At 43.7% G+C, this 13,438-nt stretch overlaps 1 long non-coding RNA gene across 1 annotated transcript; it reads right to left on the bottom strand.

Moving 5' to 3' along the window:
- Positions 1-1,646: 1,646 nt before the first annotated feature.
- Positions 1,647-4,800, bottom strand: LOC147827033 (uncharacterized). Its single transcript, XR_015453052.1, has 3 exons — positions 4,713-4,800; positions 2,403-2,485; positions 1,647-1,733 (listed from the first exon to the last, which is right to left on the bottom strand). It is a non-coding gene; the product is annotated as an uncharacterized LOC147827033 (long non-coding RNA).
- Between the last annotated feature and the right edge of the window lie 8,638 nt (positions 4,801-13,438).

Genomic DNA, 13,438 nt, shown 5'->3' with positions numbered 1-13,438 from the left:
TTCCAAACAGTTCCTGGAGGGCACAAACCCTCAAGGCAGAACCTTCCACGCAGCTCAAGAATTTCCTGCAGAAACGGATAAGAATTTCCTGTTTTGCTTTTCATTATTACTTTAAATAATCATATTCAAAGTCTTGAAGGAAAATTGTAAGCAGCAAGGGCTGAGAGGGCATGTTGATATCTTTTCCAGATTAATGTGGAATGACAGCAGCTTTATAAATGGTCAGCAGCACAAAATAACCAGTTGGGACTTGAGTCCTGGCCAAAAGGATGTGTAGATGCCAGTGGAGCTGTTCTACAAGCTCCGGGCACCCAGAGGCCAGTGAGGCTGGGGATTTCCATTTTTGTCCACTGGAGACAAATGTTCCTTCAACCCCTCCTGACGATGACTTGTTCATAGCCATCTCCTTTAGCCACTTCTCCTTGTCTCTGAGAAACAATCAGTCTCTCAGTGTGGAGAGCAGGAGGCCCACAAATAGCCCTTCAAGAGAAGGATGACTGATGCTCCAGGTGCCACCTTGGGCTGGTACAGGATTTTGCTTGTGCCTTTGTCCCTCAGCCTGATTCTTACTGTGAAGCTCAGGAGGGAGCTCCTCCTTACCCTCAGGCCATGAGAGGGTTCTCTCTGGCCCATGAGAAGCACAGGTCTGTGAAGGCAGCTCCAGGCAACTCAAGAACAAATTACCTTGCCCCTTTGGGATACCGAGACCACTGGACACATCTGCACATGCTCAGATAACAGGTTGCACAGGCTGGACAACTCTTCTCATAGCCTCCCCAAGGGTCTAGGGGACATTGGCGTGAAATCTGACATCCAGATGCGTTACCAGCCAGCACTCCTTCTCCCTCTTCTACTGCCTCCCTCTCCCCAAACCTCCTGCTCTGTGTAGACAGCAGCCCTTTCCTTCCAGTCACTGGAACTCAACTCTTCCTGCTTATCTTCATTCCTCCCTCTTCCTCCTTGTACACCACCCACTATTACCGAATTGAACCCACTTGTCTAACATGCCAAGACCTATGCTATCTTCTTTCACATGAACTCTCCCTCCCACTTGTCCTATTTCCACTGCTGTTCCCACACTAGAATGAGGCCTTGGAGCCTTATTTCCTGCAGCCCAAAGGACAGCAATGACCTCTTACCTCCTTTGTGTTCTTATCACCTCTTCTCCAGAGCTGCTAGAATCATCCACACACTGCTTGATAAGCTCAGAAACTCGAAGAAATTTCAAGCCCTAGCACGTGAGGCACACATCCCTCCAAGGCTCTGGTAGTGATTACCTTTTAAGACCCTGCTCCATCTGGTTTCAGGTTTCTGTCTTGTTAGTCCTCCCCTGAACACCCAGCCAGGTGGTCGCCATTAAGAAAGCACATCTTGACCTTGGCCACTGCCTGCATATGCCCCTGCCATACCTTCCAGATTTGGTGCTTTCTAATCTCTGCCTCCCAGAAGGTGGCCTCTCATGAAGCCTTCCCATGAAGTCCACTCAGGACAGCATTCCCACCCCCACCCCACCCGACCCATTCAGCTCTCTGCACTGTCTCTGTCACACTGTAGGCACTGTGAGAGTGGTTATATTATTGGTCCCTCAGGTCCTTTACTCTCCTTGCTTTCCCTCTAAAAACGCAGGAGGCAGGATGAAGGAAAAAGGGTTTATTCAACGCCAGAGTTGAGGAGATGAAGGGGCCACAGGTTGCCGCAAATCTCCATCTTACCGTGCCCAGGTGTACAAGGATCTTTCATAAGAAAGAACAGAGGGGAGGAAATACAATGAGACAATAGAACTCCAGGATTGCTTTATCCCTTTATTGTCTTCCTCCTTTCCCTATGGAGACAAAACTAAACCCCAAAGATCTGGTACCAGCATCTGTGTATTCTACTCATGCATCTGGATGGAAGAGAGTGATGGTTTACACCCCAGGCCCGAAGAAAGTTGGAGAAACCATTCGTCACTAAGGAAAATAATCCTAACTTTTAAAGTTCCATTTTGCCTTCCCGGCTACAGTATGACTATTGTCTAACATTGCCATTCTTCTCTCATTTGGGGCACATGGTACATGACCTTGTGACTTGCTTTGGCCAAAAAAAAAAAAAAAAAGTAAGTGAAAGTAACCTGCGTCATTTTTGGTTAGCAGCCGGTGTAACTGCTACATTTTCTTCCGCATGAAGTGTGCCAAAGTGGAGCCTCCTTCAGCTGAATCAAGTTCCTGCTAATATGCTGTGATCACATTGTGTAGGTGAGAAACACACCTTTCTTTCTTAACCCACTGAGATTCAGAGGTTATCACCACAAAAAATCTAATTTATTCTGCCTATGGTAACGTGGGAATTAAGAGACTATCTAGTCCCATCCCTTGTTTTTACATATGGAGAAACTGAAGCTAGGTGGTGGTAACATGACTTACCCGAGGTCAGTGGTTAGAAACTTGTCCAAGTCTACAGCCAAGGACTCCTACATCCAGTTTAATAGTTCTTCCATGATACCACCCTGTAGAATTGTAGAGAGAACAAGAGACTGGGATCTTTACCCTTGCTTTCTACTACTTAACTTTGTGAGCCTATGTAAGTCATTCCTGCTCTCAGCCTCAGTTTCTCACTCCTAAAATGAGGTTGTGAGACAAAAGTCCTTTCAAGGCTGAGTCTTGCTATGTACCCTTCTCCATGCATTACCGTTTCCATAGTATTCATCATGCCCAGAGCAGAAACTCACAACATGGTGAAGTCCACCAGCAGTCTCAAAGGCTTCTCATCTTTCCATGTGAATAACCAACATCACTTTCTCAAGGTGAGGCAAAGCCCAGACTAAACACACTGACCACTCTTGAACTAACTCTCATCCCTCCAAGTTCCTTTTCTGTCGCTCACAGACATCTGAGTTTCTGTTTGCCTCTCATCCATCCTGGCCCTAGCGTTAACTGTTACCTATTAAAGTAATGTTCAAAGTCCTTCTTTGATTCCACAAGTACCTTGCCTTTGTCAATAAAGTGTACCCTTACAATGAGAGGTGTGAGCTTGCTTTTTGCATCATGCCCCAATTCCTGAGTGTGCTAAGAGCTGCCAGCCTCTTAACTTGTTACCAGCTTTCTATCCAGGACATACTCCACTGTAATTCCTTCTTTATTTTTTGATCTCCTTTCCTTAAACTGATCCAATTCTGAGGAAGTGAAGAATTAATGAGCGTTTTAAAATCTGGCTGACCATCTCACCATCATGGACACAGTACCAAAAGGTAAGCATTTGCCAAATGCCCAGCTTCCATTAAGTGGTGCTCAACCCTATGACAGGAAGGACCTCAGAGTGTGTATGCACACTTCCTTACACTGGTGACAGAGAGGACACTTTTCTTGTTGCTGGGGCACAATACCTGACACTCGCAACTTAAATGAGCACAGGTTTATTTGGGCTCATATATAGTCCATGGTCGGATGACCCCAAGGCAGAGGAAACATTGGAGGAAAAGATGCTCGTGCCATGGTGGCCAGGACACAGAGAGAGAAACAAGGAACAAGGAAGGGAGATCCACCCTTCCAGGTCACGCCCCCAGTGACTGACCATCCAGCCCCGGCTCCTAACAGCAAGTCAGTTGTAGTGCCCCGTGATCAAATCGCTTTCCAAAAGCCCTGGCCCCGAGCACATGAGAGTTTTGGAGGTCATTCTTGATCTAAACCATAAGAGCAACCAAAGGACACATTCAGAGATAGACACTGTTCTGAACTGAATGTTCATTTCCCTGCAATATTCATTTGTTAAACCCTAACTCCCAATTTGACAGTATTAGAAGGTAAGGTCTCTTGGGGGTGATTCAGTCCTGAGAGTGGAGTCCTCGTGAATGGGATTACTGCTCTGGGAAAAGAGGGCCCAGATTGCTCTTTGGCCCCTCTGCCTACTCTGTGAGGACATAGCCACTTAGTACAGATGAGGAAACTGAATCCCCGAGATAAGTGAATTTCATAAAGATCCCAGCTTCAGAGGCCAGGTTAAATCCCAGGTGTCCTGCAATAGTCTTGTATTTGCACCACTAAAACAAACCAAAAAACACTCAGCAAATAAGGTATTGGATTATAGAAATCCCAGACAAAGGCTAAGGGTATATTAGCAGGGTTACAAGATCAAGCAAGCTAGGTATCAAGGAGATTTTTATTGCTCTCTCGTGAGATAGTTATGTATGCTAAAGCTAAAGTCCAGCAAAAGCAGCTGCCCTCTTGAACACACAGATGCTCTTCCCAGGAGAAAGGATTCATGGAAAGCCGTCAGTCATCCAGCTGGTAGGGTCAACACTGACAACCACTGGACACATTAGCTTGCTTCTGACTTGTAACCAGAGGCTAAACAAAATCTTGATGCTCAAGAGGAAAACTAACGAACTCTAGAATCAGGGTCACTTGTGTCCCAACCTCTCCCTCAACCTCTGTCCTCCTCCCTGTAAACTGGGGGAGATGTTGGAAGATACTTTCCATTGGTGGCTTCTGGAAAGACACAATGGCCTGGCCCATGTTAGTGAGAGGCAGCACACAATCAGACCTCCATAAACTTTGGCCTCACTTCTCCTGCTAGCTTTAGAAAAAGAGACCGCCTAGTTTGAGGGTCACTTTGGGCCAAGGTCTGTATTGAGCATTGCAGTGCTGCTAGCTTGAGTTGCTTCAGCTTCTTAATGGATAACTCTGGAGCAACTTTCTAAGCCCGACTATGCCCTGTATGGAGCATCAGTTCCCTACCTAGAGTTTCCATAGTGATCTTCACAGCCACACTGCTGCTTATGGGATGTCTGGGGCTCTTTGACTGTGCTGCAATCTGGGGCCAGCCTCAGAGAGGAGAACTCTGGGAGTAACAGTTTGAGAACAGAGCTCCTCCCTGTGGGATAAATTTAGTGCATGGTTTGAATATAGGAGAGCCTCTCTCTCCATGCGATATTTTTAATTTGAACATCAAGTAAAAATAGAATTTCCTGTTGATCTGATAAGAAATTCCTGTTTTTCCAGGGAGCAGGGCAGACTCTACTGGGGGGCATGAACAGTAGGGGTTACCAACTATTTCCGCAATGAAGAGTTAAAGAAAGGAGGGCCGGGTGGACTTTGGTTCGCATTTACTTATTTTTAAAATGTAGAGACAGCTCCTACACAGGGTGTGATGAATAATTTCCTACATGCATTGCAGATGTTGGCTGGCTTTGGAGAAGCTCTCTCTGCTGATTCCCTGGAACCTGGATATTTTTAGTTGCTAGATACAGTTTGATGCAGACATTTCAGGCCTGAGCTATCCGGCCACGTGCATAGTGCAGAAAGGCAGCATCTTGCAAGGGAGAGCAGGTGCCAGCCTTCAAACTTGGCACTAAAGCCTCAATTCCTCCAGCTTGTGTTCTGCCCTGAGGGGAGTCTCAAGGCCTAAGGCTCAACACACACCACCAGCCTATGCTTGCTTCTGCGGAAGGGCTTCAGAGAGCACAACTCCAGGGGACAGTTTAAGGATCTGCCCCCCTCCCTGGCTCCAGTATCCGCTTGCCCTTCCTTCTGTTAGCAGCTCCCTGGTTGCAATTTGAGGAATTGCCTTTTCCTCCAGTGTGCAGCCTGGCAGAATTGTCCATCAAGGATTCTTGTCCTCTCGTGGTCAAGGTGGCCCATCAATCAGATGGGAATCAAAAATCAAGGATTTTGGGGCCGGGGATTTAGCTCAGTGATTCCACCGCCTGACTCACAAGCACAAGGACCGGAGTTCAATCCCTGGTACCAAAAAAAAAATCAAGGATTTTGAATCTTGAGAGGAATGGGGCAGAGAGAAAAAATGACCACTGCTTCCTCATCCTAGCAGTCAGCCCCTGCCCTGGACCCCAGGCTGTCTCTGACCCCTGTCCTTTGCCCATTATTTATTTCCCCTTCAATTCTGTGGGCTCTCCAGAAGCTTTCTGGTAGGTAGATCTCCACTTTCTTTTTATTAGTTCATACTAGTGTGTATTCTGCATTAGTTATAGAATAGATTTCAACCTGACATATTTATACATGTGTATAACAGAACTTCGATCTACTCCAGCCCTCATTACCTATCCTTGTTCTTCCCTTCCCTCTTCTCCACTGCCCTTCTTTTTCTAGTAGTCATGTCATCTTTCTCTTTTTATTAGGTTATGTATAAGAGAAAACGTGATATTTGTGTTTCTGAGCCTGGTTTATTTTCCTGCAAATGATACAATTTTGTTCTTCTCTATGGTTGAATAATATGTTATACAATATATATATATCAAATTTTCTTTATCCATACATCCATCGATGGGCATTGTGATGGCTTGTGTCAAGATGTCCCCCCAAAGCCTCATGTGGTCATAGGTGGGGGTTTTCAAAGGTGGCTGGATCTAGAGTGTGTGATCCTGGGATTGGGTGTGTGATTACTAAATTAGTCCACTGATGGGTTTAGCATAGTTCTGGGTGTGGTTAGTGGGAAGGCCCTCCCTGGCTGTGAGTGCTACCTGCCCTAAGAGTATCTAGCCTGGATAGGATATAAGGAAAGAGAGCTGCTGTAGTTGCTGCTTCACTACTTTACTGCCTTGCTGCCTTCTGATCTCCATGAACTGTTTCTCCTCTGTGATGCCCCTCTGGCCTGCCACCCTACCTTGGAGCCAGCCGACTATAAACTGAAACCTCTGCAAACTGAGCTAAATAAATTTTTCCTCCTTTAACTTTGGGTGTCAGGTATTTTCTCTCAGTAACAAGTAACTAAAGACAGGCACCTAGGCGGGCTCCATAGCTTAGATCTTGTAAATTGTACCACGATAAACAAGAGGGTACAGGTATTCCCTGTAGAATGCTGACTTTGATTGTTTTGAGAAGGGAAGGGATAATGTTGCTGGATCTATTTTTAGGTTTTTGGGAGACTCTTCATATTGGTTTTAATAGTGTCTATATTCATTACATTTGCATCAGCAGTGTAGAAGTGTTCCCCCCCTACATCCTCACCAGGATTTACTTTTTTGTATTCTTCATGATAGCTGCTCTGACTGAAGCGAGAGTAGTTCTCAGTGTAGTTTGTGTTTGCAGTATTGGAGATTGAACTGAGCTGCATTTCTAGTCTTTTTATTTTGAAGCAGATTCTTACTAAATCACTAAGTGGTCCAGGCTGGGCTCAAACTTATGATCCTCCTGTCTCCCAGCCTTCCAGAGTGCTGGAATAACAGGAATGCACCATAATGCCCAGCTGCAATGTAGTTTTTATTTGCATTTCCCTTATTGATCATTTGCACTTCCTTTGAGAAGTGTCTGTTCAGTTTACTTTCCCATTTATTCACTAGGTTAATTTGTGAAGTTTTGTTTTTGTTTTTAAGTTCTTCATATATTCTGGATATTAATCCTCTATTGGAAGAGTAGCTGGCAAAGATTTTCTCCTATTCTTTAGGCTGCCTCTTCATTCTTGTTTCCTTTGTTGTGCAGAAACTGTTTAATTAATGTTGTCCCATTTGTGGACTCTTGTTATTTCCCGAGCTATAGAATCCTATTCAGGAATTCATTGTCTCTGTCTTGAAATGTTTCCCCTATGTTTTCTTCCAGCAGTTTCAAAGTTTTCAGGTCTTCCATTTAGGCCTTTGATCCATTTTGAATTGATTTTTGTACAAGGTGAGAGAGTAGATCTCCACTTTCTAACTCTTGCAAAGAATGCGACAAAAAGTGACTAACGAGTCTACTGACGGTGATTCAGAAGTGTTACTTTGCATGTCTAATGAAATGATAGCCATAACACAAAAGTGTGATCTGTTGACTAAGAAGCACTCCCACAGGCAACAGCTCTTTTGCTCTTTCACAGCTCTGTGGAGAACGCAGCCAGTAAGCACAGCACCTTTAGAGCAATGAGGAAGCTAAGGTTCAGAGACCTCAGCTGCTCACTCAGCTCCTACACAGCCCAGAAGCAACAGCCATCACTTAAACACTAGTCTGTCTTTGGAGTCCACCCTGGGAAGCTCGCCACTAGACCCCACTGGCTCCAGGCCATTGGAGCCAAGTTGGAGCTACTTCCCTGGATTAGGGCTATCCAGTCTAGCTTCTGCTGCCTATGAATGCCCATGGCTCACCAGTAACTGACTTCTTACATATATTTCAGAAAGTCTGGCATGCTGTGACATTCAAGCAGAAGGCACACAGAGACATTTAAATTCATCTTTAAGATGTTACCAGGACAGCACACTCGTGTTCAAACTGACTATTAACAATAGCCAGAGGCAGAAACACACCAACTGTCCATCACCACAGGAATGGAAGAACAAAATGCAGCACATCTGTCACTGAACAGGTCTGAGGAGGTTCTTCAAAAAAGCAATGGGTACTTCAGTTCACCCTACCCACAGTATAGACTGTAGGGTCTCTGCCTTTTGTCACAGAAAAAGAATTTTTAAGACATGTCAGTGAGAGGCATAAAGAGATTAATTAGGCGGAATTTTAAAGCTATACACTCAGAGAGAAGAGACAGCAGACCTTGAGAGAGGTGCAGTATGGCCTGAAGCTGAGTTTATTTATGTGGTCTTAGGAGTCTTCAGGATGTGTGATCTAGGATATGCATTCCCACAGTCAGTCAGGTCATGTGTACAGCAGGCCATGTACGCCATTGACATGTGTTTGAAGTTGAGATTTGTTGCTACTTCCTTGAAGAAGAACATCTTTAGGAGGAAGGGCAATTTACAAATAAAAATCATGGACCAGAGCCCAATTTATAGACTTATATAGTGTCTTTAAGACCCATAGGAATTTTTTGGATTGATTTTCCTGCAAGGAGAAAAAGGTTTGAGTTACACTTGTGTCCAAAAGTTGCGGTTTTTCTTAAAAGTAGAACTGTAAAACTAGAGTTTTCCCTGCCTTTTTGTCTGTCTTTATGTTTTGTATCCTACCTCAATATCTCTACAATATAGTATTCAGTCATGCAAAAGGAATGTCATAGTGATGCATGCTATGTGAAAAAATCCAGACATAAAAGGTTATTATATGATTTCATTTTTTGCAATATCCAGAATAAATCCATAGAGATGGAAGATAAATTGGTGGCTACTGAAGTCTGGAGAGAAGTGTGACTAGAGAGAAACTGCTCAGTGGGTAAAAGCTTCATGATGGGAATTTTTAAAACTTGAATAGAAATTCTGGTTGTAAAGCATTATGAACATAATAAATACCAGTGAATTGTTCACTCTAAAATAGTTTAGTTTGGCACTGACAGAGACATGGAGGCAAGGAAGTGGCTGAGTTCTCAGGGAGACCTCAAAAGTGGCCTAGGGACCTACATAAAACAGATCTTCTTGGGATACAGGAGTGGAGGAAATTGCTGACATGAAGCATTGCCCCAGTGCGTTGGAGAGCACTGGGCTGGATGTACTGAATGGCAAACCACTGAGCCCCAGAGAGGCCCAGAGGCACAGCCCAAAGAGGACACAGTAGTCCAAACAGCCCCAGAAGCAACAGGAGAAGAAATGTCATGCCTCACACCATCTTTTCTGTGTAGGAAATAATAGAAGCAATAAGATCAAAATTATTAATCATCCAGGAGTTCCTATTCCAGTGCAAGTCAGAGTTCGGTTTATCTTTAACTTCAACTTGACAACTTCTACCTAGAAAAAAAAAGTCTTTTTACAGAAGAATGAAAGACCATGGACAGCAGAAAGAAAGAAGTCTAAAATTAAAGATTTTGTCCTGTTTGTCCAATTTTGTTCAAAAGAGAGGTTAAACCAACCAGGCTCTATTTTGTCATTATGGAAATCTTCCTAATCGCTTGGTAAAACAGTTCCTCATATTTCTCATCAAGTTAACAAGAGAAGTAATTTTTGTTAACATTTCCCTTTGCCCTGATTCAGTGTGCAGATCGGTGATTCTTTTTATCTCAGACATTCAAAGGGTCTCAATAAATGCCTTCTTTATTCTAAAAGAAAATTTAAAAAAAAGTTTAGTTCATGTTATGTGAATTTCACCTCAAATTATGAGAAAATTAAGCTAATAAATAACAATAAAACAGACAAAGCAAAACAAAGTACCATCCCTTCATTTGTATTCTTGTTAGTCACCTTGTCTCCTTTTTCTTCTTCATTTACACGCTTACCTGTCACACAGGCTTCCCTTCCCAAATTAATAGTTGTATGTTTGTTTCCTCAGAAACATCCAGGGACACCAGGTGACTGTCAATGTGTGTTTAGCTCAGGGTTTAAATCTTCCAGTCACCACATCTACACTGCCAGGCCCAGCCTCTGCTCCAGCCAGGTGCTCTCTGCAGCTGGAACAGAGGACCCAAGCTTCACAGCATGCTCATGCTTGGTGTCCTCTTGTTGTGTCCAGGGCAAGCAGTTAGCCAGAATCAAAAATTCAGCACCAAAAATGAGTTAGAGAGATGGAGTTTTAAAAAAATGAAGATTTATTTGTCAAGAGGAAAAAGCAGAAGACGGTAAAGTTGCCCTGAAGAGGAGGGAGGGGGCTCCAGAAAGATGGGTACCCATGGGCCTCTGTCCCTGGTCCCTTGTTAGGGTTAAGGACTCTTCCTCCTGGAACTTGTCACAATCTGATTGGCTTTCTGAGTCCCGTGCCACAGGACCCCTAAACCAGGCACTCTTGCCTATATGTACATTTCTTTAGGTGGGCTTTGACTTTTCCTGCCCATTTGTTCTTGTCAGAAACTTATCTCTGGGATTTGTATGTTGGTTAGGTGGAGACTTACTTAATTCCCATATGACCTTGTCTGTAAGAGTTTTAAGTTAAGTAGCTGCCCCTTGTCTCCTTTGCATTTTATTGGAGGTGGAGAGGGTCAGCTCCCTTGGTTCCCCATTTGGCTTCCTCCCAGTTGTCTAGCAGCTCTTCCAGCTCTTATGTTAATTGTACTACCTGTTGCCTTTCTAGATCTGGTTTCTCTTTCTCTACCTTTTTCCTTTCCATCACTCGTGAAGAAATTCCTTTAGTAAAATTTTAACTCCTAGTCAGGATTAGCCAGAAAGCCTAATGAAGCCCTTATTCTATTCTTTTCTGGGCTACAGGTCCCTGCCCCTATACTCTGTAAATGTGGATAATGATGATGACCCAGTTACCAAAAGCCTGCTCTTCCATTTGTCAGAAACCTCATCTTTCCCAGCTCTACTTGGTATTTTATATTGGGGTTGGGATGTGTTTCCGTGCGAATTGAGACATTTTTCCCGAGCAGGGAGCACTCCTGTTAACTGTGGCCTGGTGACTAGTTATTCTACTTCTCCTTCTGCATCAGATCTTGTGTGGCTTCTCTCACCCTGCTTGTCCACCAGCGATGACTTCCACTCTCTTCTGTTTTCCATTTCCACTTCACCTCTCCCCTAGTTGAGATGTGAGATTTATGTGGTTTTGGCTTCTGTGTGACTTGTTGATTCTGAACAACGTCCATTAAAGCCAAAATACCAGGACAATCACCACCCGTCAGGAATCCACCCAGGGGTGATGCTGTGTGTTATATAAAAGCCAAAATGTCCTTAAAAAGATAGAGTGAGATCTCCTCAGGACAAACATCTCTGACTTGAGGGCGGAGGTCCCATGGCAGGCCGGCTTCCCCTCTCCACTTCTGCAGAGAGAAAGTGGTTTAATCAGAGTAATGGGAGGGCTGACTGGGAAGGAGTTGCCAAATGCTGCCTTGGATGAAGGGATTATTTGGAGTTTTGGCTCATTGAATGGTTGGCTGGTCATTTTCCTCCCAATTTACATATCGTTACTAAACATAACACCTTTAAATTAGGCTGTAAATGGAATCAGTGAGATTTAAGATTTAAGATTCTGACAGTCAGGATGTTAAGCAAAATAAGACAGATTCAGAAAGACAATTATCACATGTTTTCTCATATATAGAATCTAGGGGAAAACGATGATGCGGAAGTAGAAGGGAGACTACTAGGGAAGGGAAGGTGACCTGGAGTGTAGGTGGGAAGTGAAGGTAATAGGGAGGATGGTTATGATCAGAATACACTATATGCATATGTGGAAATGTTACAATGAAACCCATTATTTCAGAGGTCCCCAACTCCTGGGCCATGTACTGATGGTCAATGGCCTGCGAGGAGCCAGATCACACAGCTGGTGAGTGGCAGGTGAATGTGTGAAGCTTCCTGTGTTTACAGCCACTCCCCCACCACTTGTATTACCATTTGAGCTCTGCCTTTTGTCAGATCAGCTGCAGCATTAGATTCTCACAGAAGTGCAAATCCTACTGTGACTTGCTCATGTGAATGATCAAGGCCAGTGGTGACGAACCTATGGCACATGTGCTGCACCAGGCTGTTTGTACCATTGGAAGCTCTAAAAGGTTTACCATCACTGATCTAGGCTGTGAGCTCCTTGTGAGAATCTAATGCCTGATAATCTGAGGTAGAACACAGGTAGGAATGCTCGTGCTTGAGAGAAGCTGCAAATATGGATTAACATTAGCTGAGAGGTCTTACAGCACACAGCTCATAATAAATCAATTGCTTACAGACTCATAACAAAACTCTACCAAAAAAAAAAAAAAAACTACTAGTGAGTGACAAGCGCCAATTAAACTGCATCTGATGGCAGGCTTTATAATGGCGAGTTGATGTACTTCGGTTGTACAGCTCCATCAGGTGGCAGGCCTTAAGTCAAACTCTGGCTTACTTTAGGCCATGTATGGCTGGCCCATTATTTTATTTACCTCCTTCATCTGTGTCTCTTTCCCACACTGCACACACTTGTCTCAGTCACAGTTATGGTAAGCCTACAAGTTAACCCTAACCAAAATAAGAAAACAAAAAAACAAAAGACCACAAATATAACTGAAGAGCTTCTTTGAAAAGGTAGAAAGACCCAGTGATGAGACAGGAGAAGGGTCAAAGACTGCCAACAAGAAAGCTTCATTTAAAAGAAAATACTAAGGGTCCTACTTAATTACAAGTTCATTGCAATAGGTGACTCACATTCTCCAAGCTTGTTTTGTATAATATGTGGCTAGCAGCTACCCAACAAAGCCACAAAATCTTTCCAAACTGTTTTGCTACAGAGACAAAGTGCCCTGCATTTGGAGTTTTTCAAAAGAAAAAACAAACATGAACACAAGGAACAGAAGAAATTATTGAAGGCCACCACTTCATAAAATGTGTCTAACTGCATTGCAAAAGCTAAGAAGCCCTTTTCTATTGGTTGAGAGTTGATCCTGCCTGCTACCAAGGACATTTGTCATGAACTTTTAGAAGCAGCAAAGGTGACATGTTCCCCTTTTGCCTAGCACCAGAACTAGATGAACAGATGAAATAGCAGAGGATACTGAGGGACAATTGATAAAGAGGATTAATGAGTCACCATGGTAGGCAATCCAAGTTGAGAATCTACCAATGTTGGGCAACAAGGCAACAATGCTCATTTTTGTGTATTTTTCAGGAGAATGTGCATGAGGATATGTCATACACATTTTTGTTGCTAACCAACACCACACTGGAGGACTCAAGTCTTTGAATGATTACATGCCAGGA

This window comes from Heterocephalus glaber, unplaced genomic scaffold (genome assembly GCF_053883595.1).
Source record: "Heterocephalus glaber isolate CG9 unplaced genomic scaffold, H.glaber_assembly_v1.0 deba00001457, whole genome shotgun sequence".
NCBI lineage: Eukaryota > Metazoa > Chordata > Mammalia > Rodentia > Bathyergidae > Heterocephalus > Heterocephalus glaber.
Note: the sequence above shows the minus strand (reverse complement) of the source record. Positions and strands in the feature narration are given on the sequence as shown.